Consider the following 24,515-nt stretch of genomic DNA (forward strand, 5'->3'; position numbering starts at 1 on the left):
GGTATTGGGGGTAACCAGACAGAAAGAGATACTCCCCTGAGCAGAGTGCTTGTGGTCAAAATGAGAGCCGGAGCACGGGAGGCTGCTGCTTTCCTTCCGCCATAGTCCCCTCATTCGGGATGTCTGCAGTCCTGGGCATCGTGATGGATGATCCCAAGCCTTCCTCCTTCTTCTGTCCATTCTTTGTAAGAAATACAGTCTTCCCCATTTCTGCCAGGCCCCCACCCCTTCTAGCATAGCTTCTCCCCACACCTGATTCACAAGATCTTAGAATTAGCCTAAAAGGATCCATTGAGTCCAAACCCATTTTATAGATGAGAAAACTGAGGCTCAGAGAGGTCATGCAGTTCAGGTAAACAGTAATATGTCAGAGAGCTTTCTGCTTATCTGCCACTAAATAATTGTGTTACCTGAGGGCAGGTGGCTCCTCCCACTCTGAACCTCAGTTTTCTAGTCCACTCTTCCTTTCTTTAAGTTGTAATGGAGTCCTATGTACTGATCTTGAAAGTTTACCAAAAGTACCATCCATCAATTAGTCAATCAACTAATGCTTACGGTTGTCCATGTTTGTGTCTCATCCCCCTTGTAGGCCACAGGGATGTGAGCAGTATTTAAGCCGTTTTCAAGTGGACTCTGCTGTCCCCTTAGTGCCTCACACAATATACTGTATACAGTAGGCACTTAGCAAGTGCTTGTTGAGTGATTATGAGGTTAGGGAGTATTTCCTAACTAAAATTTTTAATTTTTTTTCTAGTATCTAGCACAGGGTTTAGAAGTAAATCACTGAATAAGCATTTATCAAGAACCTTCTCTGGGCCATGTGAGACACAAAGACCAAGACAAAAGTTTTTGCCCTCAGGGGGCTTCCATTTCAAAGGCACCTTCTCTAGGGAGGTAGTTTGCAACCCATCTATCTGTGATTGCTCATACTGAGCAACTTTTAGCGCTCTACAAAGAAGCATTTATTAAGCACCTACTATATACACAAAACATTTATTAAGCACCTACTACTTATGACTTCATTTCTCTGGGTCTCAGTTTTTTCATCTGTAAAATGAGAGGATTGCTTGGACTTGATGGTTTCTAAGATCCCTTTGATATCTAAAGTTATAGATTGGGGTAGCCTGGTCTTTATCTTCCCTTCCCTTCCCCACAGAGCTGGGTCTCCTTCAGAGGTATTCAGCATATATTTGTTGAATGAGTAGGACCCAAAAGAGTGACACTAGATTCTACCTGAGCTTTGGCTCTTTGGGAAAAAGTCTTCTCCTACAGCCCCCCCCCCCCACTCCCCCAAGGTCAACTCTTTCTTTGTATTTTAAGAATGAAAGCAGGACAGCATAATAGAGGGACCACTGCATTTGAACTCTAAAGATCTGGGTTTGAATCCTGGTTTTACCACCCACTAGATGTGTGATCTCAGGCAATGTGAGATTCTCTGGGCCTCGGTTTACCTTTCTGTAAAGTAACCAGGAAAAGATGCTGATTAAGATGCTCTCTTGGATCCTCCCCAGTCCTGATATTTTCTGATATTGTTGACGATGGGCCTATTTGATGAGCACTCACAGCAGGCACAAAGAATGGATTAGGGTAAAGATTTTGTTATTGTTGTTTAATTGTTTCAGTCAAGTCTGACTCCATGATCCCATTTAGGTTTTCTTGGCAAAGATGCTGGCGTGTCATTGTCTTCTTGAGCTTATTTTACAGATGAGGAAACTGAGGCAAGCAGGGCTAAGCCACTTGCCCGGGATCACACAATTAATCTGTGTCTGGGGCTGGTTTTGAACTGGGGCCTTCCAGACTCCAGGCCCAGCACTCTATCTACTGGGCAGACCTATATTTCATTCTTCAGAGGCTTCTCGCTTAATAGGACAGAATAATTACATTCCTGGGGAATCATGACAAAGAGACATCCAAATCCCATAATTGGGGAGGGGGTGGGGGATTGGAGATGGTGATTGTGGGTATGTTTCGGAGGAGGAAGGGGACCTCCGGTTTGAAGGAGAGGATGAAGACCCTTTTTCATAGGCTGGAAAGCAGCCATTCAGGCCTCTTGCTTTTATTCAGATCGCCTACTGAGAGAGAACGGTGCTAGATCTGGGCTGAGAGAACTCGTATTTGAATCTCATCCCGGTGACTTTTGGCTTCATCTTTTGGAGCCCCAGGTGCTGGAGATGAAAAGGGAGGGGAAGGAATGGAAGATGTGAGAAATAGAGAGAAGAAGAGAGGATGAGATTGAATTGGAGGGAAGAGAGGGAGAAAAGGGGAGAACCGGGCAGGCTGATGAGACTTTATTAAGAGTATTCTCTGTATCAGGCCTTGGATGTACAATGATGAAAGGGAAATCATTTTTTTTATCCATTTGAAACACTGTGATCCAGTCTCTCAAGGGACTTAGATTCAAATGGGGGAGATAATGTTGCTTCTTGGAAATATATGCATAGTATAGAACAAATGATTACAAAGTGGTTGTGGGAGGGAGAGCCTGGCCATTGGGCTGGGTTTGTGAATCAGGTGAGAGCTCCTGCAGAAGGTGATGAGTCTTGACTGGAACTAAAGAGTCCTGGAAGCAGAGATTTCCATCCATGAAAAGAGCATGGAGATGGAGACTGAATGGTGGGTGTATCTCCAATCAGTAGGACCTTATTCCAGAGGCAGAGTGTGTGTAAGAGTCTGGAAATGTAAGAAGGAGCTGGCCAGCGTGTGATGGGCTAGAAATGCCAACCGGGTGAATTGATGTGATCCTCAAGGCAATAAGAAGCTGCTGGAGCTTGTTGAGGGAGGAAGGATGAGTTAGAAGGAAAAGAAAGAAAGAGAGGGGAAATGGGAGAAGAGATGAACAAAGAAGAATGAGGAAAAGTAGTAATTGGGAAAGACAGGTAAAGAGGGAAAGGGCAAAAAAATAAAAATAGAGGATTTTTTCTTGTGCGGCAAGATGACTGTATAAATATGTATACATATATTGGATTTAATATATATTTGAACATATTGAACATGCATTGGATTACTTGCCAGCTAGGGGACAGGATGGGGGGAAGGAGGGGAAAAGTTGTAACAGAAGGTTTTGCAAGGGTCAATGTTGAAAAATTACCCATGCATATGTTTTGCAAATAAAAGGCTTTAAGAAAAATAAATAAATTATAAAAAGAAAAATGGAGGAGAAAAGAGCAGAAGAAAGAAAGTAGGGAAGTTTTGGAAATGAGAGGAAAAACAGGGGGGAGAAAGAAGAAGGTCAGATGGACCTCTAGTTAGCCTCTTACCTCTTTACTTCTAGAGACCCTCAAGTCTCCTCCCTAGCTGAGGTAGGTTAGGCAGCATCATTCCCTACTCCCCTCGGACCAAAGCCCATCTCGTTTGGGTACTAGCCTTCTTTAGGCCTGAGTAGGGGGTGGACAGCACCTCAAAGGGCTTTAGCCAAGGGGACAGTGCCAGTGCCTGGGTGGGGGGGTGCTGGGGCCACGGGGAATAGATCTTGTGTTGTGTTTGGGACCCAAGGCAATTCCTCACTCAACACCCTGTTTGTTTGTGGATGAGAAAAGGGGGTCTGTGGTTGGTAACAGAGCAGGGATTCATGGGTTGGGGGGGTGGAGTGGACGTCTGGCTATAGGGCTCAGCCACAGGACTGATGGGGCCTGGGAGCCAAGGAAAGCCTGGTACAGATCAGGCTTGGAGATCAGCCAAGAGTCATCCATCCCAACTGAGCCAGTGGGTGGGAGGGGATCTGATGAAGTGTGTGTGTGTGTGTGTGTGTGTGTGTGTGTGTGTGTGTAGAGCTTCAAAAGCAGAGGCCAGCTCTGGGCTTAGTTTGTTTATAGTAGGAGATATAACTCTAAGAACTGGAAAGGATGAGAGAGGCCACGAAATCCAAATTTTACAGATGAGGAAACTGAGGCTTAGGGAAGTGAAGTGATTTTGGATTACAGAGTCAGATCTACAGTTGGAAGAGACCTCTGAATTCATCCAATCTAACCCGCTCATTTAACAGATAAGGAAACTGAGGACCAGAGAAGGAAAATGGACTTCTCTCTGTCAGTGCCTCATAACACCATGCATTTCATAAAATTCAGAGCTAAGGGATGCAGGGAAGGAAAGAGCCTGCCTGGGTGGGGGATGAGGGGAAAAGAGCTGTGCATTGGGATGGTGAGGAGGGAGTTCTTGTGGCCCTAAGGTGGGCTGCTTTGTTCAGTGAGGGCAGAAGATTTGAGGAGCTTGTGTCCCTTCTGGAAGTCAACTCAAACTTATCATTTATTAATCACTTACTGTATACAGAATATTCGTGGTAGATGGGGGGGGGGAGAGAGATACATAATTAATTCATTATTCCTGCCCTCATGGAGCTAAATTAATCAACATACATTTTTATAATATTTTATTTTTCTCCAATTACATGTGAAAACAAATTAACTTTATCGTAGCCCCTGAGCTAAATGCTGGGGCTACAAGGACAAGGAATGAAACAATCCTTGCCCCCACAGAGTTTCCATTCTATTGCTTTTAATCTGGGTGTGGAACAGGGAATGACAAACCAATAAAGACAATACACCACGTTATGGGGAGAAGGTTAGTCAAAGAGTTAAATGTGGTTGGAAAGGTGTCAGGGAAAGTTTTTTGGAAGACATGACCTTAGAATTAGGCTTTAAAAGATGGCTCTGGAGAGGCTGCATGGCATATCCATGACATTTCCAAATTGCTTTTGTCGTTCTGATTCTTTGTGACTTGACCCCGTCTGAGGTTTTCTTGGCAGAGATACTAAGTGGTTTGCCATTTCTTTCTCCAGCTCATTTTGCAGATAAGGAAACTGAGGCAAGCAGGGTTAAATGACTTGTCCAGGGCTACCCAGCTAGTAAGTGTCTGAAGCTGGATTTGAACTCGGGAAGATGGTCAACATTGACAACACAACATTTGGATTTTTCAACCTTGTTCTGGGTGGGAGGGGATGGTAGATTGGGCCGACTGGATAACTGCTCTTCAATTCCCCATTTTTTAGACACCATCTTGTATGGGCTTTCTCTCCTCATCAGTCCTGAAGACGAGGCCTTTCAGAAACTGAGAGCTGGGAGGTATCTGGTCCATCTCTCCAATTCTAACTTTCGTTAGATGATCAAAGAGGGCGTATCTATTCTCCTATCCATGGAAAGGAGCCATGTGGATGGAGAGTCAGGAAGATCTGAATTTTAATCCTAACTCTGTTGTTTATAAAAATCTGCACAACTGTGGACAAGTCACAATTTCTCTGGGTCTACTGAAGGAGAGGGAGGGACTAAATGGTCTCTGAGGTCCCTTACAGCTCTCCACATAGGAAGTTACAATTCCATTGAGTAGGATCCTTCCTGTGTGATCTTAGGCCATGCAACTTCTGGATTTGAGTTTTTTCCTTTGTAAACAAATGAGGGAGTTGAGCCCAGTGGCTTCTAGTGAAACCTATGAATCTTTGGGTTGAGGTGGAGGTAGTGCTGAGAGTGCCGTATCTGTTAAACGAGGGGCAGGGAGAGGGGTGGGCTTTTTTAGAGGTCTTTTCCAGCCTTGCATGTAGGCTCCTGCGATCTTAGCCCCAGCTCAGCCTGGGTGACCTTGGGATCCTTTCCAACATCCTTATGTGTAGAATGATGAGATTGGATTAGATAATTCCTAAGGCATCTCTCAGCTCTAACATCCTCTGATTACATACGCTGCTTTGACCCTTGTTTCTCCTGACATGACTGTGCCTTTGCTCTCCCCATTCCCCCCTAGATCTCATTAGATCTGGGCCCACCCTGGAGAACTAAAATCCTCGTGGGAGTAACTGGTGTTCTTTCATTCCCTTGCCAGGGTCGAGGAGAGAAGACAGAGCCTTTGGTCTGGCCAAGGACTCGGAGCATCTTGGGAGGAGGCAGTGGCCACCAGTGACAGCTTGGGGGCATTAGCATTCTGAAGATCTCCTTGACCAGATGTGAGCAGGTACTGGGGACGGATCACTGCCTATTGATTGGGGAATGGGACTTCTGATGCTCAGGGGGACCTCTCTCCAGCTCAGGAAGGAGAAAGGGGTCAGTTCAGCCCTTTGATGACTGTGCTTCTGTGGGGGCTGAGATGTCAGGGACCCCTGTGGAAGGCTCACAGTGACACAGGCAGTCAGTCTCTGTTCTATCTTTGTGTGTCTGTCTGTCTGTCTGTCTGTCTGTTTCCCTCTTGTGGGGCTGTTATGGCACGAGTTTTTGGTCATCCTCCCCTCCGTTGTCCACTGTGGCTATTATAATCAGTGATGGGGATGTCAGTAGCTGGGTTATCCCAAGGATGTGAGATACAGATGTTTTAGGTCTAGGGGATCTTTTTTTGTTGAGAGAGCCCTTAGAACACAGAATGTCAGAGAGCTCTGAGAAATCTTAGAACAGAGAATGTCAGGACTAGAAAGGATCTTAGAACATGAGATAATCAGAACTGGGAGGGGCCTTGAAATGGGGAATGTCAGAACTTGGAACGAATAGATTGTTAAGCATGAAATGTTAGAATAGAGAGAGACCTAAGAACATAGAATGTCAGAGCTGGGAGGGACCTTACAGGACATAGAGTCCAGTCCTTTCTTTCTTTTCTTTTTCTTCTCTTCTCTTCTCCTTTCCTTTTCTCTTTTCTTCTCTTCTCTCTTCTCTTCTTCCTTTCCTTTTCTCTTTTCTTTTCTTTTTCCCTTTCTTTCTTTCTTTCTTTCTTTCTTTCTTTCTTTCTTTCTTTCTTTCTTTCTTTCTTTCTTTCTTTCTTTCTTTCTTTCTTTCTTCTTTTTTGCCTAGGCAGTTGGGGTTAAGTGATTTGTCCAGGGTCACACAGCTAGGAAATGTTAAGTGTCTGAGGTCAGATTTGAACTCAGGTCCTCCTGACTTCAGGGCTGGTGCTCTATCCACTGCACCATCTAGCTGCCCCCCCTTTCTTTTTTATAGATAGGGAAATTGAGTCTTTGAGTTGGGTCTTTTGGGAAGATGGGCATAGGGTGGTGGTTAGAGTTTGGTCTAGAAGATAATAGCTGATTAGAAAGATTTGTGTCTGTAACTGGGAGGTCACCCTAGGGATTCTGGGTGGTTAGGGTTACAGAGTACACTTTGGATAGTGGAGGTATAGAGCCTCTTTCTCTCTGCAGATATGGTAAAGGTGTGTGCTAAAAGTCACAGCATTTGTCCCTGAGTTGAAATAGCCTCTCATAGGGGCAACTAGGTGATATAGTGACCCTGGGCAAGTCACTTAACCCCAATGGCCTCAAAAAAAAAAAAAGGAAAAAAAAAAAGAAATAGCTTCTCATTGGGGCCCAAAGGGTAGGTGGGATTACTGAAGTGGAGCTGGTCTTTCCTTTCTTTGACTTTCTTCTCTGCCGTCTGCCATGTCTCTTGATTTCCCCCTTAGCCCTTGGGATTCCCAGAGTGCCTCTTTTCTTCTGAAATCTGGCCATAGGTACATTAGCCAGTACTGCAGAAATGCTGGTGGAAGATAGAGCTTTGAGGAAGAGGGGGAAACTGAGGCAGAAAGGAGTGACTCTTAGGTCTGGAGCTGGAGGGGACTACAGAGAGTCCAAGCTCTTCATTTTATGCATGAGGAAACAGGCCTAGGCCATTGAAGGTACGCCATGCTTAGTAGATGGTCTTTGAGAGGAGTCTCCTGGAAAGTCCTTTACTAACCTTCATGTGCTCCATAAATGCCAGTTCTTATGATAATCCTTCAAGTACTATGGAAATATGAGGAAGAGCTGTTATCATTCAGTCAGCAAGAAGTTACTGAGCTCCTGCTGAGAACCCAGCTCTGTCCTAAGGCGCAGAGAATTGGGAGGAGGGAGTGGGGGGGGGGAGAGATAGACAGATAGACAGACAGAGTGAGAAAGATGGTGAAACACAGAGAGAGAAAGATATAAACAGACAGAAATAGAGAGAGACAGAGAGATAAAGAGAAGGTAGACAGACAGAATGACAGAGAAATAGAGAGGGACAGAGACAGGAAGATAGAGACAAAGAAACAGAGAGAAACAGAGATAGAGAGACAAAGAGACACAGAAACAGACACACAGAGAAAAAGAGAGGAAAGACAGACAGATAAGGACAGAGATACAGAGATAGAAAGAAAAACAGAGAAAGAACAGAGAGACAGAGAGACAATGATAGAAACAGAGAGAATCAGAGACAGAGAGACACAGAAAGGAACAGAAAGAGATAGAGAGACAAAGAGACACAGAGACAGACACACAGAGAAAGAGAGAAAAACAGATAAGGACAGACAGACAGAGCTAGAGAAAAACAGATAAGGACAGACAGACAGAGCTAGAAAGAGAAACAGAGAAAGAACAGAAAGACTGAGACAAAGAAACAGAGAAAAGATACAGAGACAGAGAAAGAATGACAGAGACAGAGAATGACAGAAACAGAGAAATAGAGACAGAGAGAAACAGAAAGAGACAAACACACACACACAGAGTCAGAGACAGAGAGACAGATACAGAGAAATAGACAGAGACAGAGAGACACAGAGAGATGGAGACAGACATACACACAGAGCTAGAAAGAGAAACAGAGACAGGCAGACAGACAGAGAGACATACACATACACAGAGACAAACAGAGAAAGACAGAGATACACAGAGAGAAACAGAGACAGAGAGAAAGAGTAGGCAAAGAGTGAGTCTAGTCTACTTGGGGATGAAAGAAACACATGCATGAAACAATTAGAAAGCAAAACCGCCTGTAATAAGGTGTTAAATTGTGCAGTGCTGAGAATAATTAGAGAATAAGGCAGTATGTAATAAGGTGTTAATTGTGCAGTGCCGACTGAGTGCCATAACCGTTCAGAGAAGGGAGGAACTAGCAAAGACTGGGTCAGTCATGGTAAGCTTCGTGGAGGAGGTGCCATTTGAGCTGGGCCTTGAAGGCTGCTTCGGATATGAGACTAGATTAGATCCACTGGAGAAGGGATGGCTGTGGTTTGGGTTCCCAGAAAGACTTGGTACGTGTATCCTTGTTGGGGTGTGGACATCTCTGCCCAAATCTGGCCATTCTAGCATGTCTACATGGGGTTATGTTTCTGTAAGCATCTAGAACACAATTGTCTAGCCTTTTCATACCCATCCGAGCTATGGGACCAGCAGAAATGCAACAGAAGTTGAATGGTTCCTGGGATTCATGGATGAAAACTAGTGGCTGAGAGAGAGTACTTGAGGCAAGAAACGCTGGACTTAGGTGGGCTGGGGAACTGATTCAGGTGCCCACCTGTCCCAAGGCAGGGGACTGGACCAAATGACCTCCCTTGAGGTCCTTTCTCCTTCCCAGAATCCTTGCCTCTGAAGAGTGTCTCCCAGATGCCTTACTGGCTCTTAGCTCAGCCCTTGCTGCCGTTCCAGGGCCCTCTCTTCAGCCATAATGGGTTCCCTTGGGTAGTGTGCCGATCACCTATCTGTGTGTTGTGACACTCGAGGGCATCGCAGAGACAGCCTTGCTGTGAATGTTGTGGTGCCCGTGGCTCGCTGATGATCCCGCCATTGTTTGGCTGGCATGGGAGAGAGAGCAGGGTGGCCCTGACTGCCGGATAGGCAAGGGAACGGTTTCTGCGCCTGCTGACGTTCCTGCATATGATTTTCCCATTGGCACTTGCGACAAGAACTTGTTTGTGTGTGGCTTTGTCCTCGGGGAGTGTGTATAGTTTTGTGTGTTCCTGTGTGTGGGTTTGTGTCTGTGTGTCGGTGAGGGTGTGATCGGGTGCTTTCCGTGTGCTTGTGTACATTTGTGTGTGTGACACAATTGGAAAAACGTCTTTATTTGTGTGGAGATTTGGGGCACATTTCTGAGCATCTGTGTTGGGGCTGCGGGTGTGCAAAGCTCTCAGGGACTGTGTCTTTGAGAGTGGATGAGTGTGAGCAGGTAGAACAGAGCCGGCAGGGGAGGAACGGCGAGCCTCCTGCTTTCCGGCGCTGCTCCCCGACTCCGATGCAGCTGCTTGGGGCTGGCCCCGGGGGTCGGGAGGGATGGAGATGGCAGGTTTTTGGGCTCCAGGGTTAGGCAGGGGGACTGGAGAGCCCCAAGGCCCAAGGAAGAACTCGGCATTTTGGTGGCCCAGCTTTTTAGTCAGAATATGAAAGTACTTTGCCGGAAAGCTGGGAGAAAGGGGGTACATGTGCAGTGTTGTAAGACTTAGAGACAGAGGGAAACCTCAAGGTTATTCACTCTAAGCTCCTCACCTTACAGATGGAGAAACTGAGGCTCAGAGAGATTCATTCACTCCAAGCTCCTCACTTTACAGATGGAGAAACTGAGGTTCAGAGAGATTCATTCACTCCAACCTCCTCACTTTACAGATGGAGAAATTGAAGTTCTAGAGAGATTCATTCACTCCAAACTCCTTACTTTACAGATGGAGAAACTGAGGTTCAGAGAGATTCATTTACTCCAAGCTCTTCACTTTACAGATGAGACTCAGAGAGATTCAATAACTTGCCCACAGTCACACAGCTTTGAACCTGGGTCTTCAGACTCCAAATCAAGTGCTCTTTCCAGCATCCTGTTTTGTTCCAGGCTCAGGAATTCCAGGGTGCCTTGTGCCCCGAGGGGCCCCTTCATCCCCTCGGATTTCTGCTGGAGAGAGGATTGGCGGTTGGGGGCCAGGGTCTCAGTGGTGATCAGGCTGAGGAGTCCCTGTGAGACTCTTCCAGGGATTAGCCTTGGGGGAAAGGCCCTCGCCATGCTGAACTCCTGCTTATCACTGGCAGCAGCAGTGACGGCAGCCTCTCTAACTCCCCCCTAGTCTGTCTGTCTCTCCTTCCTCCTTCTTTTTCTCTTTTTCTGTGTCTGTCTCTTGTTTTTTCTCCCTCCCTTCTCTCCATCTTCCTCTCTCTGTCCTCCTTCCCTTCTCTCCCTTCTCTCAGTCTTTCTCTCTCTCCATCCCCCTCTCCCTCCTCCTTTATTCCTCCCTCCTCCTCCTCCTTTTCTCCTTCCCTTCCTCCCTCGCTTTCTTTCTCTGCTGTGTCATCCCTAGCCTAATTTGTCCTTGGGGATTCCCTCTCTCCTGGGTGCTGTGTCTCGGATAGAGCAACGTTCAGGAGCTCCGTGTGTTGGAGCAGGCGAGCCCAGTCTCATGTCCCTGGGCCTGGGATCCCTCTTTGTCTGGGCTGATTCATGAAGCCCTGGGAAGGGAAGGTTAGGAAGTCAAGGCCACACTATGGGGTCATCACAGGCCTTGGGGCTTGAAGGGTCCTTAGAGGAGAGAGCTCTGGTTTGAGAATCAGAGTACCTGGATTCAAATCCTTCCGCTCCTAGGATCTGATCTGTATGAGTGACTTTCAGTCTCAGTTTTATCTTTTAAAATCAAAGAGGATTCTTATCTCGGTGACTTCTGAGATTCTCTTGATTCAAAATCTATTATCCTAACAAAAGCTCTCTTTTCCATAGAGATTTTAAGTTTCCTTTGATCCTCGCAATATCAAAATCAAGCAGGTGCTTTTGTTATCTTCATTCTCAGGAAACTGAGGCTGAGAGTGGTTCTGTCTTGCTAGGGTCTAATGACCCTTAAATGTCAGGGGCAGAAATCCATGATTCCCTGACTTGCCCCTTACTCATTTAGACATTTTCCCTTTATGATTACTTAGGAGGAAATGCTTGAACATTAGAATCCTGCTCTAAAAATCTCACTCTCCGGTGGTATGGATGGATGGTCCCTCTTAAACCCCAAATTAAAAGAATTCAGCCCCTCCTCCCCGAGGTTTGAGAAGCCACCCAAAAGGATTGTGGGAAGTTAGGACCCAGATTGGTCCTAACTTGAGGGATGCTTTGAGTGTTAGAGGCCTCGCATCCCTCCAGGATTAAGCATCTCGGGTCCTGAGCCAGGATGGATTTGCAGCATGGAGATTAGGAGGCGAGAGCCCTGATTGGCCTGTGGGGAAGACCCAAGAGTTCTTTATTCCAAACCTGATTGAGATTTCCAGCCCCGACACTCAATACCACAGAGAGTGAAGGGATATCTTTAGACCTAGGTGTACTTGTAGCTCTTAGAATTTAGAGGTAAATGGCACTTCAGAGACCAGCTACTCCAACCCCTTAATTTTACAGATGAGGAAACTGAGGTCCATGAAGCTGGAGAGACTGAGGGTGAGAACTCTAGAGTCGAAGGGATCTCAGTGGCCATCTAGACCACTTCCTTTTTACAGATGAGGAATTTGAGATCCAGGAAGGGAAATTGAGGTCACACAAGTAAGCAATAAAGAGGATTTGAATCCAGACCTCTGACTCTAAAGCCATGTGTGCGCAAAATTGCAGACACATAGATAGATGTAAACAGGAACCCAAAGGTATAATTGACTGATTTACAGATGTGTAGCAGGGTGGTCACAGAAGGGTGCACACATAAGCAGACACAGGTGTAGATGCAGGTAGAAAGTACAACTGTACTTCTACACAGGTATTAGTACACACAAATTTCCCCAAATGTTTGGTCTTAAAAGAGATGCAGGTATAATGTATACAGGTATGGAAACATGTGTCCATATAGAGCTATCTACATGGTCACACACAGGCAGATGCAGTTTTTCAGTCAGAGGAGCTGGGTCTGAATATTTCTACCTACAGTTACTAGGATCACAGATCTAGAGCTGAACGGCACCTCAGGGGCTATCTAGTTCCGATCTGATATTTTACTAAAAGGGAAACTGAGCTCAGAGCAGTAAAGTGATTTGCACTGTGGATTGTAACGAATAACAGAAACAGCATTGTAACTTTTGTCTCTTGCCTCTAAGATTGACATTTGTTCATTCTTTTTGAAAATTAAACAGTTTTTATTTTCAGTGAACAAATATTTAGCATTTATTTTTTCTCCTTTCTGCTTTTCCCCTCCCAGGGGGGCAGAGGGACAGGAAAACAAACCCTTCTAACAAATAATTATCGTCAAACAAATCAACAAAAATTCCCTCATCGGTCGTGTCCAAACACATTCATCTCATTCTGCATCTTGAGAAGCTCATCTCTCTATTGGGATGTGGGTATCACACTTCCTGATGTGTCCTCTGGGAGAGTGGATGCTTATTACTGCGATCGAAGTTTGGAAGGCCTTCCCGATCGTTTTACAATGTTGTTGTCAAAGAAATTGTTCTTCTAGCTCTGCTCACTTCCGTCTGCATCAGTTCATACGAGTCTTCCCAGGCTTCTCTGAAGCCATTTGCTCTTTCTTAAAGCACAATCCTCTGCCATTATTTTCCCACACTGACATTTGGTCTGTATTCTGTCTGTTGTACCAATTGGGTAAACCATTCCCTTCTGTGTTTACTCAATTGTAAAATGATGATAATTCTGTTATATGGAAAGCATCAGGCAAGACTTAGAGTCAGCTATGGAGCAAGAGACCTATGAACACATATGCAATGGGATCTCTAAATCCCACTCCCTATCATTTTGTCTTGCTTTCCCTTTTTTTGGGGGGGGGCTCTTACCCTGCTCCCCTAATATTGAGAGAGACAGCAAGACAGAGTGCTGGGCTCAGTCAGAAAAACCTGAATCCTAATCCAACCTCAAACCCTACTTATGTAATGCAGGAAATGTCATAACTTTTATGTGCCTCAGTTTCCTCATTTGTAACATGGGAAGAGTTGGACTTGCTGAGCTTGAAGTTTTCTTCTAACTCTTAATTGACAACTTCTCACCTTCCCTTAGTGTCTGTCTGTCCTTTTCTCTCTCTCCTAGTCTTCCTCCTCAGCTGCCTCCATCCATCTCTCTGCTTCCCAGATTCTTGGGTACCTCTGCCTCTCTCAGGCTCTTTTGCTTTCTCTGATCTCCTTGGCACTTTTCTGGCTTTCTCTCTCTCACCTCCTTTCTCATCTCCCTCCAGGTCTCAGGTTTGTAACATAGTGATAGAACAAGGGAACAAGTTCCTTACATTTATAGAGGATAACATTCAGTTAAATCTACCTGGTTAATTATAGGGTTGTCCAGTTAGGAAGCTCAGTTCATAGGTGTCTGGACTGGAATCAGACTCATCTTCTGAGTTCAGATATGGCTTCAGACTTTATTAGCTGTATGGCACTGGGCAAGTCACTCAACATTGTTTCCTTTAGTTTCCTCATCTCTAAAATGAACTGGAAAAGGAAATAGTAAACCACTCCAGTACCTTTACCAAGAAAACCCCAACTGGAGTCACAGAAAGTCAGACAATACCTAATGATAAAAGAATTACAGTTTATAGAAAGCATACCAATGTATTTTCCCCAGGAATTTAGGGACATCTAATGACTGAAAATTATAGGATTAAAACTAAGGAGAAAGAAAACTGGGAGTCTGTTAGCTGATAATAAGACATTTCCTCTCACCAAGAACTTTCCAGACAACTCTCCTAGGAATTAGTTAGTAGAAAAATTGTTATGATCTCCATTTTGGAGGTGAGGAAATGGAAAGGGACAGTGACATGGCCACAGTCATACAGCTGGTTAGTATAATCAGGAATGAAATTGAAATCTCCTGATTCCAAGCCCAGTACGATCTAGTGCTGTCTTTCTGTTTTAATGGGTTCTCTCTCCTCAATTTCTTTCTCTCTGGCTCTATTTGTTTCTGAGTCTCTATTTCTTTCCTCTCTCTGTCTCTACCCCGTCTCTGTCTGTCTCTGTCTCTGTCTCTGTATCTCTATCTGTCTGTCTGTGGGTTCTTTTTCTGTCTACACTCTTCTCTTTCTCTTTCTATCTTCTGTCTCTCTCTGTATCTGTGTGTCTCTTCTCTGTGTGTCTTTGTCTTTGTCTCTCTTCTCTCTCTTTCTCTGTCTCTGTTTCTGTCTGTTTCTCTCTGTCTCTCTCTCTTTCTCTGTCTCTCTCTCTCTCTTCCCTTCCTTTGTCTCTCTCAAATAAAAAACTGTGAAGATTAGTAGGTACTTAAATTTGGGGAATCAGGAAAGGTTTCATGCAGAATATTATCCTTGAGTTGTTTCTTAAGGAAAGAGGAAGACTGAGCTTGAGATGAGGAGGGGAGGTGCTACCCCAGTATGGGAGAACAGTCAGTACCAAGGCATAGAGACAAGAGATGGCGTGTCATGAGGAGCAGAAGGAGCTAAGACCCGGAGAGGTGGAATGATTTTCCCAGGATTACACAGACCTGGGATCCGAGTCACGATCTGAAGCCCTTGCAGAGCAGGCTTCCATTCTTCAGCACAAATCTTATATGCTGCTGCTGGGGATTCGAACCCAAGTCTCTTGACACTGACTCGTGGTCTTTCTACTGCTTCTAAGGAGAAAAATGCTTCATCCGAAGGAGTCGATCTCTAATGGTGGCATTTCAGGCAGGGTTATACAGAGGATGAATGACCAAAAAGACAGCTGTGGCCCTTGGGAAGTTACAAATGAATGAGGGAGATAAGACAGCTCCATTAATTTTGTGCAGTGTGACAGTGGCAATAAAGGAGATCTCTGTGGGAGAGCGGAGCTTCTGCAGGCCCTTCTGTCCCACCCTGGATGCTGCTTTGCTTCTAGGTAGGACCTGTCCTAGAAAGGGGTCACTGCTGTGTGTCTGCTCCCCTTCCCTTCTCTCCAGGAAGGCAGTGCTCCCCTGAGCCTGGGAATGTGACAATTAGGCAGAGGAGGGCTGATTAGATTAGAAATTAAGTGTTTGTGTTTCCTCTCCCCCCCTTTTCCTAAATGAACAGATGGAGAGTCAGGAAGGGAAGCAGCAAGGAGCTGAGGTTCCCTGGGTTGGGCAGGAAGAGGAGGGAAGTTCACTTCTCCTACACATTGAATCTCTTGGGTACAGAAGGATTAGTCTGACTTGAACTTAGGAGGTTGGGGCAGGTGGGCAGGTAGAGGGAAGAGGGTTTGGGGACAAAGGGCATCAGGTCCACTCTCCCTCAGGCCTGTGACCTGGTCTCTTGGTGAGGAGTGCTCCCTGCCAGCTCTCACCCTGAGATATCAGGGAGGGCAGTGTAGTCCAATGGGAAGAGGCAGATTTAACTTCTACTTTTGACTCTGTATCTAACATTCTGTATAGCCTGGCACAAATCACACTCCCTCTTTGGGGTTCAGCATCTAGAAAATGAGGAGCTTGACTGGATGGCTGCTGGGGTCCCTTCCAAAGCTGGCATTCTAGTTTCTAGCTTTCTCTGTTCTGAGGGCTCTCCCACTTAGGAAATTTTGTGTTCTAAGGATTCAGACATTTTCTGTTCTAAAGTCCTTTTCATCTTGGTCATCCCATGCTTGAAGGCCCTTCCCAGCTTTGACATTCCCTGTTCTAAATTCTCTCCCAGTTCTGGCATTTTATGTTCAAAGTGTCTTTTAATTCTGACATTCCCTGTTCTAAGGCCCTTCCTAGCTCTGACATTTTTCATTCTTTTTTTTTTTTTTAATTTAATAGCCTTTTATTTACAGGATTTATACATGGGTAACTTTACAGCATTAACAATTGCCAAACCTCTTGTTCCAATTTTTCACCTCTTACCCCCCCCCACCCCCTCCCCTAGATGGCAGGATGACCAGTAGATGTTAAATATATTAAAATATAACTTAGATACACAATAAGTATACATGACCAAAACATTATTTTGCTGTACAAAAAGAATCAGACTCTGAATTATTGTACAATTAGCTTGACATTTTTCATTCTAAGGCCTTAATATTCTTTGTACTAAGATCCCTTCCAACTCTGATCATTCTGTGTTCTATGGTCTCTCCTTGCGCTGGCATTTTATATACTAAAGTTTCTTCCAACTCTGATATTCCTTGTTCTATGGCCTCTCCCAGCTCTGATATTTCTTGTTCTAAGTTCACTATCTGATCTGACATCCCCTGTTCTAAGGTCCCTCCCAGCTCTGACATCCCCTGTTCTAAGCTCCCTTCCACCCCTCTAACTCCTAAAGCAATATTCTTTGCTTTCCACCAAGCAGGGGCTCACATGAGGACTGGGGCCACTGTCAATCTCTCCCTTCAATCTGAAGGAGATTTTTACTATCCCCTGAGTTCCGTGCCCACCTGGGGAGCCCATTCTCATTGTAACCTGCAGATGGGTAATTTCCCCTCTCCCGGATGTAGCATGCTCATGTCCTGGCCTCCTGAATCCTGCTCATTCTGAGCCCTCCCTGTATTCCTGAGTCCCTGGTTTTCTCTGCATCCTCCTCCTGGCCTCCCAACCTTCTACAGACCCAGGTTCCTCTTCTAGCCCCTTCTCCCATGCCCTTTGCTCTATTCTGAACAATTCTCCATCCTTGAACTTTGGGTGAACTGTTCATTCTAATTTCAGGCATGAAGTGAAGCCTGTCTCCCTCCTGGGGAAGTAGAGCAGGAGGGGGAGGAGAGGATCCCAGGAATTTGAAAGTTAAAATAAAGGCAGCTCACTTTCCACTCACCTCTAGATTCTCCCAAACTCTTGAGTTCAACTTGGGGTGTGTTGAAGGATGACTGTACTATAAACATGGTGGAGCAGAAGATCCTAGATCACACTCATTGATGGACAACTGGGAAGGTCCTCAGAGGCACCATGTGAAAGAGGGGAAAACTGAAGTCCAGAGATCGGGAATGATTTGCCCAGATTCAAATGGATGCTAATTATCAGAGCCATATTTTGAATCCAAATCCAACTGACTCCAAATCCTGCCCCTCAACTATGCTGCCTCCTTATATTCTTAGATTGCCCTTGAAAAGTCCCTTGAAATCACCATAAGACGGAAATCACCCAAAACCCACAAGAACTTATGTTTGGCGGCCACATTACCATTTATAGAGTCACAAAGACCCCTTGATCTTTTTCATCCATGCCTCTGCCATCCGATTCTTGAGAGATCGATAAATTTGAATCCTAGTGCCAGGCTTTATTTACATTTATCTTTACAAAGTTTAATTCTATTAGACTTAGTTCAACTTCTAGAGCTTCTGAGGCTCATTTTCTAGTGTGTTGTTCCATTTTTCCAGCTTCCTTTTCAGTCTTGTGTTATCCACAGTCTCTAACATTTTACTCCACTCCCCCTCCTCCCAATCTTGTGTCATCTGCAACCTCTAACATTTCTTAATGGTGACACCTGAAGCCACCTCATAGTGGAAATGGGCCATCTTGAAAGCAATGAATTCCTCTTCACTTGACGTCTATAAGCAGAAACTGGAGACCAATCGACAGATGCAATTCCTTTCCTTTTGTTTCAATGCAACATTTATTAAACCACAGGACCTAATCTGGAAGAGCATCAGGGTCAAGTGGGAGAGGGGAATGAATAGAATGTCAGAGCTAGGAGAGTCTGGGGAGATAAGGTTTGGTCCCTAAAAATCCCTTTTAGATCTAAAATGTTTAATTCCATAAATTAGACCAATCAATCTACTCCCCCTAAATTACAAACAACAAAATATACAACAAAAAGTAGACTTGAACTAATCTTCTGTGTTACCCTTACCCCATCCTGGATCATACCTCATATTATATACAACAAAAGATAGACCTGAACTAATCTTCTGTGTTACCCTTACCCCATCCTGGATCATACCTCATATTATATACAACAAAAGATAGACCTGAACTAATCTTCTGTGTTACCCTTACCCCATCCTGGATCATACCTCATATTATATACAACAAAAGATAGACCTGAACTAATCTTCTGTGTTACCCTTACCCCATCCTGGATCATACTTCATATTATATACAACAAAAGATAGACCTGAACTAATCTTCTGTGTTACCCTTACCCCATCCTGGATCATACCAATAATAATAACTGGAAATTCTGAGGAGGGAGAGATGACCGGTAGCAGGATGAGAATCTGGGAAGGCTTCAGGCAAGAGATCATTTTGAAGTGGGCCTAGAAAAGGAGGCTGCACCTAGAAAAGCCAAGAGGAGCTAGGGGACACATTCTAGACAGTAGGAATTACATGAGTAAAGGTCAGGGGCAGAAAGATCTCAGGTGCCAAGAGTTGGAAGGGAAGTTCAAGATTATCTTGTATAATCTTATCTAAAACTTGGACAATGGGAACTGTCCAAGGTAGAAAGTAGCAGGGCTGGGAAGTAAATTCACACACCGAGTTGGCCAATGATAAAGTCATAGATAGTAATAATAGCAAATAGTCATATTTATAGAGTGCCAATTATGTCAAGTCTGTGTTCTGAGGCCCAGGGAGGATGACTGGCTCAAAGTCTCATATCTTGTAAGGAGCAGAGGCAGGATTTTTTTTTTAAACTCTGGTGTCCCAGTTGAGTTCTCTGGCTATTGTTGCATATTGCCTCTCTTCCAGAAAGGGTAGAGCAATGGTCTCTCCATCATCATTACAAGCTGATCCTCCATGGACTCTTTAATACTTGACCCAGGTAAGAACCCCAGAGGAACAGCCCGTACAAAAGGAGGCCAGCTTATTGCTAGGGTAGTGGGAAGGGAGAGAACATAGAATCATTAACACAGGGGCACAGCTGAATAATAGATCAAAGTGAGGCTGGGATGGAGGTAGGAGAAGGAAGGACCAGAAGGGAGCATCATATTGGAGCTGGGAAATTACAAAAGGCTGGTGTGCAGTCTTTGGAAGGTCAGACTTTAGGGAGGGGCTTCCTAAGTATCTTCCTGAATTAGGGGAACAGTTGTACAGCTGCCTTCCTCAGCTGGCCAAAGAGACCAAGGGAAAGTCCCTTTGGGCAAGGGGAAGATGACGTCTTGGACTAGGAAGTAAATAAAAATTTCTCTGGGAATTAGTGAAAAAAAGGCTCTGAGTTGGGACAGAATTAGCCTTTAGAGTCTGAGTTAAGGCATTGATTACCCAGGCTAAAGTGAGCAAGTTCTAACCTACTGAGCTTTACTAGACAGAGGACCCGGGGTCAAATCCCTTTAGATCTGCCACTTAGAGAATCTGTAGGTCCTTAAATAGCTTCACTGCACTGGTCCTCAGTTTCCTTATCTTTGAAGTGAGGAGGTTAAACAAGTCTCTGAGGTCCCTTTTAGCTCCAGATTTAGAAGCTGAATGACTTTTGTATTGTGTTCAGCCTTATATGGAATAAGTCTTGATATCTGTCTTTTTAATTCCTTCTTCTCTCCCTTCCTCCCTCCTTCTCTCCCTCTCTTCTTCCCTCCCTTCCTCTCTTCCTTCCTCCCTCCTTTCTTCTCTCCCTCCCTCCCTCTTTCCTTCCTTCCTTCCTTCCTTCCTTCCTTCCTTCCTTCCTTCCTTCCTTCCTTCCTTCCTCCTCCTCTTCCTCCCTCCCTCCCTCCCTCCCTCCCTCCCTCCCTCCCTCCCTCCTCCTTTCCCTCTTCCTCTCCCTCCCTTCCTTCTTCCCTTTCTCCCTCTCTCCCTCCCTTCCTCCTTCCCTTTCTCCCTCTCTCCCTCCCTTCCTCCTTCCCTCCCTTCCTCCTTCCCTCCCCTCTTCCTTCCTTCCTCCCTTCCTTCCTTCCTTTCTTCCTTCCATCTTTCCTCCATTACTTGCTTTCCTTTTTCCTCCCTTCTTCCCCTGTTCCCTATCTCAGTACTCCTGTCATTTGGACACTAGATATATATTTATCTCCTCTGTTTACTCTGAGAGGTGAAGCTCTGAGGTTTTCAGCATGGAGAGCTGGTAGAAAACTTTGGTCCAGGTTATCTAGTCCAATATTCTCGTTTCAGAGATGAGCAACCAGAGACTCAGAGGATGGAAATGTCCAAGGTCACACAGGCAGTGAATAGCAGATCAGCAATTATGTCACTGAAGTCCTTGGCAGTTTCTGCTGTACTTGTCGTCCATAGTGACCCACTGTTAATCTCCAAGTGGGGGGGAAAGATTTTACTGTAAGCTCAAAGGTCTATAATTCTGTAGATTATAGGGGTAGGTGATTATAAGCTTTTATAAAGAAAGTTCCATGAAGGGCTTGTGGGTCCTGGAGGGTAATGGTTTGCTCCTTCCGGTGGGGGTGGGAGTGGGGCCCTATTTGCCTGTGTTTATCCAGGTGTTTGTGTATGCATATGCCTTGCTTAGACCACTTCCAGCCTTCCCCCTTCCCTTCCAAACAAACAGGTGAGAACCCACACCTCTGTCTTAGTGTTAATGTGAAGTCGGTATTCATGTAGCCCTAGCAACAGAGAGCCGGCCAACTCCAGAAACAGCTCTCCCTGCCTTCTTCCCTTCTCTCTCCTTTCTCTTCTGCCAACATGGACTTATGGGCAAAAGGCTGGATTTGGAGCCTGGGTTCAGATCTTGGCTCCCTATAAGTGAGGGTGCTTGAGCTGACCTTGAAGGAAGGAAGGAAAGAAACAAGAATTGATTAAGCATCTGATTTATGCCAGGTACTATGCCAGGTGCTTTATAAATGTTATTTGACCCGATCTTCATAACTCATGATGGGGGTGTTATTATTATCCCTATTTAATTGATGAGGAATCTGAGACAGATGGAGGTTAAGTGAGTTGCCCAATTAATAAATGAGAGGGGCAGGATTTGAACTTAGGTTTTCCTGACTTCAGGCTCAGGTGAGGCAAGAAAGCTTTCCAGATATCAATCAATCAATCAGCAAACATTTATTCGTCACCTCTTATGTGGGGAGAGAAAGACCAAAATGGCAGCATCAGTGTTTTACAGAGGAAGAAAGCTGAATTTGGAGCCGCAAGACTTAAGTTGAATTTTACCTCTACTATTCACAGCCTGGATGATGGAGGGTAAGTCATTTTATTTCTCTGGGCCTCAGTTTCTCTATCTGTAAGATAGAGAGATTGGTCTTAGGGGATCTCTTAGGTTCCTTCCATAGCAAAATCTGTGACTCTGTGAAACCATCCCTACCCTCATGGAGCTTGAGCTCTCTTAGAAGGAACCAAAGTGTGCACATAGAAGGGTATCTAGATATAGGACTTGGTCATACAAAGGTGGGAGGGAGAGGAATCTCTGTGTAAGGAGAACAAAAATAAGGAGAATTTATCTGGAACTTAAAGTATGGGTGAGAAGGGAATGAACTCTCACTCAAGCCTATTCAACTGTTGGCCCCAAAGGGCCCAAGAAGGAGAAGAACCTGCCCAGAATCATACAGATTCAGTTACTCCTTCCACATCCTTGAGAGAGCAAGATAGAAAGAAAAAGCTAACAGAGGAAACTCTGGGCATTCAAAAGCTCTTGATCACAGGTTTTTTCACCCTTCCCAGTCTCCTATGGGGACTTAGAAAAGGTTAATGAGAAAAACAATACCTTCTCGCATGTGCCCCATAGCTCAGGGGGTCTTGTTTCACAACGATTTCTGGCTCTGAGCTCCCATTGCCTTGTGGTTACCTTGTGGGAGGGGTAAAAAGAGAAGGGGCCAAGCTTGTCTCTCTGTCTCTGGTTTGTCACCCCCATTCTGGAGACCCTCAAAGATTTCCAGGGAAATCTCAAAAGCAAAACTTGTATATTGTTTCTTTTTTTAAAAATTAATTTAAAATTAAAATTTTTATTCACAAAACATATGCATGGATAATTTTTCAACATTGACCCTTGCAAAACCTTCTCTTTCAATTTTTCTCCCCCTTCCCCCCACCACTTCCCCTAGATGGCAGGTAGTCCAATACATGTTAAATATATTAAAGTATATGTTAAATACAATATATGTATAATATTTTTGTATATTGTTTCTATCTGGAGTCTCTCTCCAATGTGACTGGGCATTCAGATGACCCCCCCCTCCTAAATCTGTTTCCTCATCTGTAAAATGGGAAGGGATGGCCTCTACAGCCCCTCTCAGCTCTAGATCCAGGATCCCATGGATCATCTTATTTTGTCTACTCTCATGAGTATAGAGACCAAATCTTCTCATCCACCGCCTCTAAGAACAAGTTTTAGGCAGTTAAGGACTTAATGAATGCATATGGAATAAATGAATGAATGAATGGAAGCTAAAGAAAGCTAGATTTTATATAGCACGTTGAAGTTTGCCAAATGCTTTTACATGTTATCTCATTTGATTCTCACAAAAACCCGGTGGGGTTTGTGCTATGATTATCTCCATTTTACAGGCAAAGAAACTGAGGTTGAGAGTGTGCCCAGAGTCACCTCATTGGTGAGTCTAAGCGAGGATTTAAACTTGGGTCTTTGTGCCTCCAAACCTGAGTTTCCGAGCCCCCTTCCTGGCATGGAGGGCAAGACAGGGTCTACCCTGGACATTGGGGATAGAGGTGCCGGCTGCCTTGGGCACCAAGTCCTCCCCAGAAACACCAAGAAACAGTAAAAATAACTGCTGAGCAGGATGGGAAGGTGCTAATTAATATCAGTTCAGGGAGGAGAGTCTTTTTTCTCTTCTCTTTTTTTTCTTTCTTTTCTTTACTTTTCTTTCTTTCTTTTTTTTTTTTTTTTAACAGAAAGGTTTCACAGTAACTGCACACCAACAGGGAGGGAAAGCAACTCTTTAATGTATGCAAATGAATGGCATAAATTGGGGCTTACTTAACTTCACAAATGTTAACAAGCCCATAAAAATAAGTTATTCTTTCTTGGCTGCTCCACGGTTTTTGTTTGTTTAATTTTTTCCTCTTTGAGAAGAGATGTGGACTTCAGTTTCCCCTGCAAAATGGGTTTCCCTTTTCCGTTTAGAAGTCTTCAGATTTAAGAATATTAGGACTGCATGGGGCCTTAGAACAGGGCTAGGGGGTGTCTTTGAAATGATCTGTCCTGAGGACTTTAAACTCACTGTGTCTAAGTCACCATCTCCTTCTCCATCCCAAGTATTATCATTCCATTTTGGGGGGGAAGAAATATGTCACCAAATGAAGCCTGTGAGAAGCAAAGATTTCAACTACTCAGATGAGTACTGTAAGCTTAAAGCAAGCATGAAATTTGAGATTACCACTCATTTCAGTAATGGGGAAATTGAGGTCTAGAGAGAGGAAGGGATTTAATGGAAAGGTCGCATAGCAAGTAAATATCAGAGGCCCAAGTTGAACCCGAGTCACCCCTCCGCTCTGCTCACTAGGTAGGGATGCTTTTTCATCTCTCTCACTGTGTCTCCTGGATAGACATCATTTCCTCCTCCTCCTCCTCCTCCTCCTCCTCCTCCTCTTCCTTCTCCTCCTCCTCCTCCTGCTGCTGTTTCTTCTTCTTCATCTGCTTCTTTCTTCTTCTTCTTTATCTTCTTTATTTTCTTCTGCATCTGCTTCTTTCTTTCTTTCTTCTTCTTCTTCTTCTTCTTCTTCTTCTTCTTCTTCTTCTTCTTCTTCTTCTTCTTCTTCTTCTTCTTCTTCTTCTTCTGCTACTTCTTCTCCTGCTTCTACTTCTTCCCCCTCTCCCTCCTTCTCCCTCTTTTCTCCTCCTTCTTCTCTTTCTTCCTCCTTCTCCATCTTCTCCTCCTCTTCCATCTCCTTCTTCTCCTCCATCTCCTCCATCTTCCTCCCCTTCTTCCCTTTTCCTTTGGGTCAACTCCCTTTTGGGTAAATAACAATACCCCTTGCTTTTGCAGTCCACAGTTCCTATAGCCAAAGGCCTTTCCCAGGAACTTCTAAATGTGAATTTTGCCTCGGGCACTTAGTAGCAATCTGACCTTGGGCAAGTGATTTAACCTCAGTGTCTCTTAACCTCAGTGTCCTTATCAGTAAAGTGAGGATAATAACAATAGCTATCTAGGGTCCTTCCTAGCTCTGATATTAAATTCATGAGGTTTTCTTAGGATCAGTCAGTCAAAT

General features: G+C 44.6%; 1 protein-coding gene across 4 annotated transcripts in view; it reads left to right on the top strand.

Annotated features, from left to right (window-relative positions):
* The window catches only part of ELFN2 (extracellular leucine rich repeat and fibronectin type III domain containing 2), a 97,315-nt gene that overhangs the window by 21,413 nt on the left and 51,387 nt on the right, over nt 1-24,515 (top strand). For 3 of the 4 annotated variants that reach the window (XR_004229942.1, XM_031940966.1, XM_031940965.1), the window contains exon 2: nt 5,806-5,934. The gene's annotated coding sequence lies outside the window, so the exon portion shown is untranslated. The remainder of the gene's footprint in view (nt 1-5,805; nt 5,935-24,515) is intronic. The other variant, XM_031940967.1, reaches the window with a different exon arrangement.

The sequence above is a fragment of the Sarcophilus harrisii genome, chromosome 5 (assembly GCF_902635505.1).
Source record: "Sarcophilus harrisii chromosome 5, mSarHar1.11, whole genome shotgun sequence".
NCBI classification, from domain to species: Eukaryota; Metazoa; Chordata; class Mammalia; order Dasyuromorphia; family Dasyuridae; genus Sarcophilus; species Sarcophilus harrisii.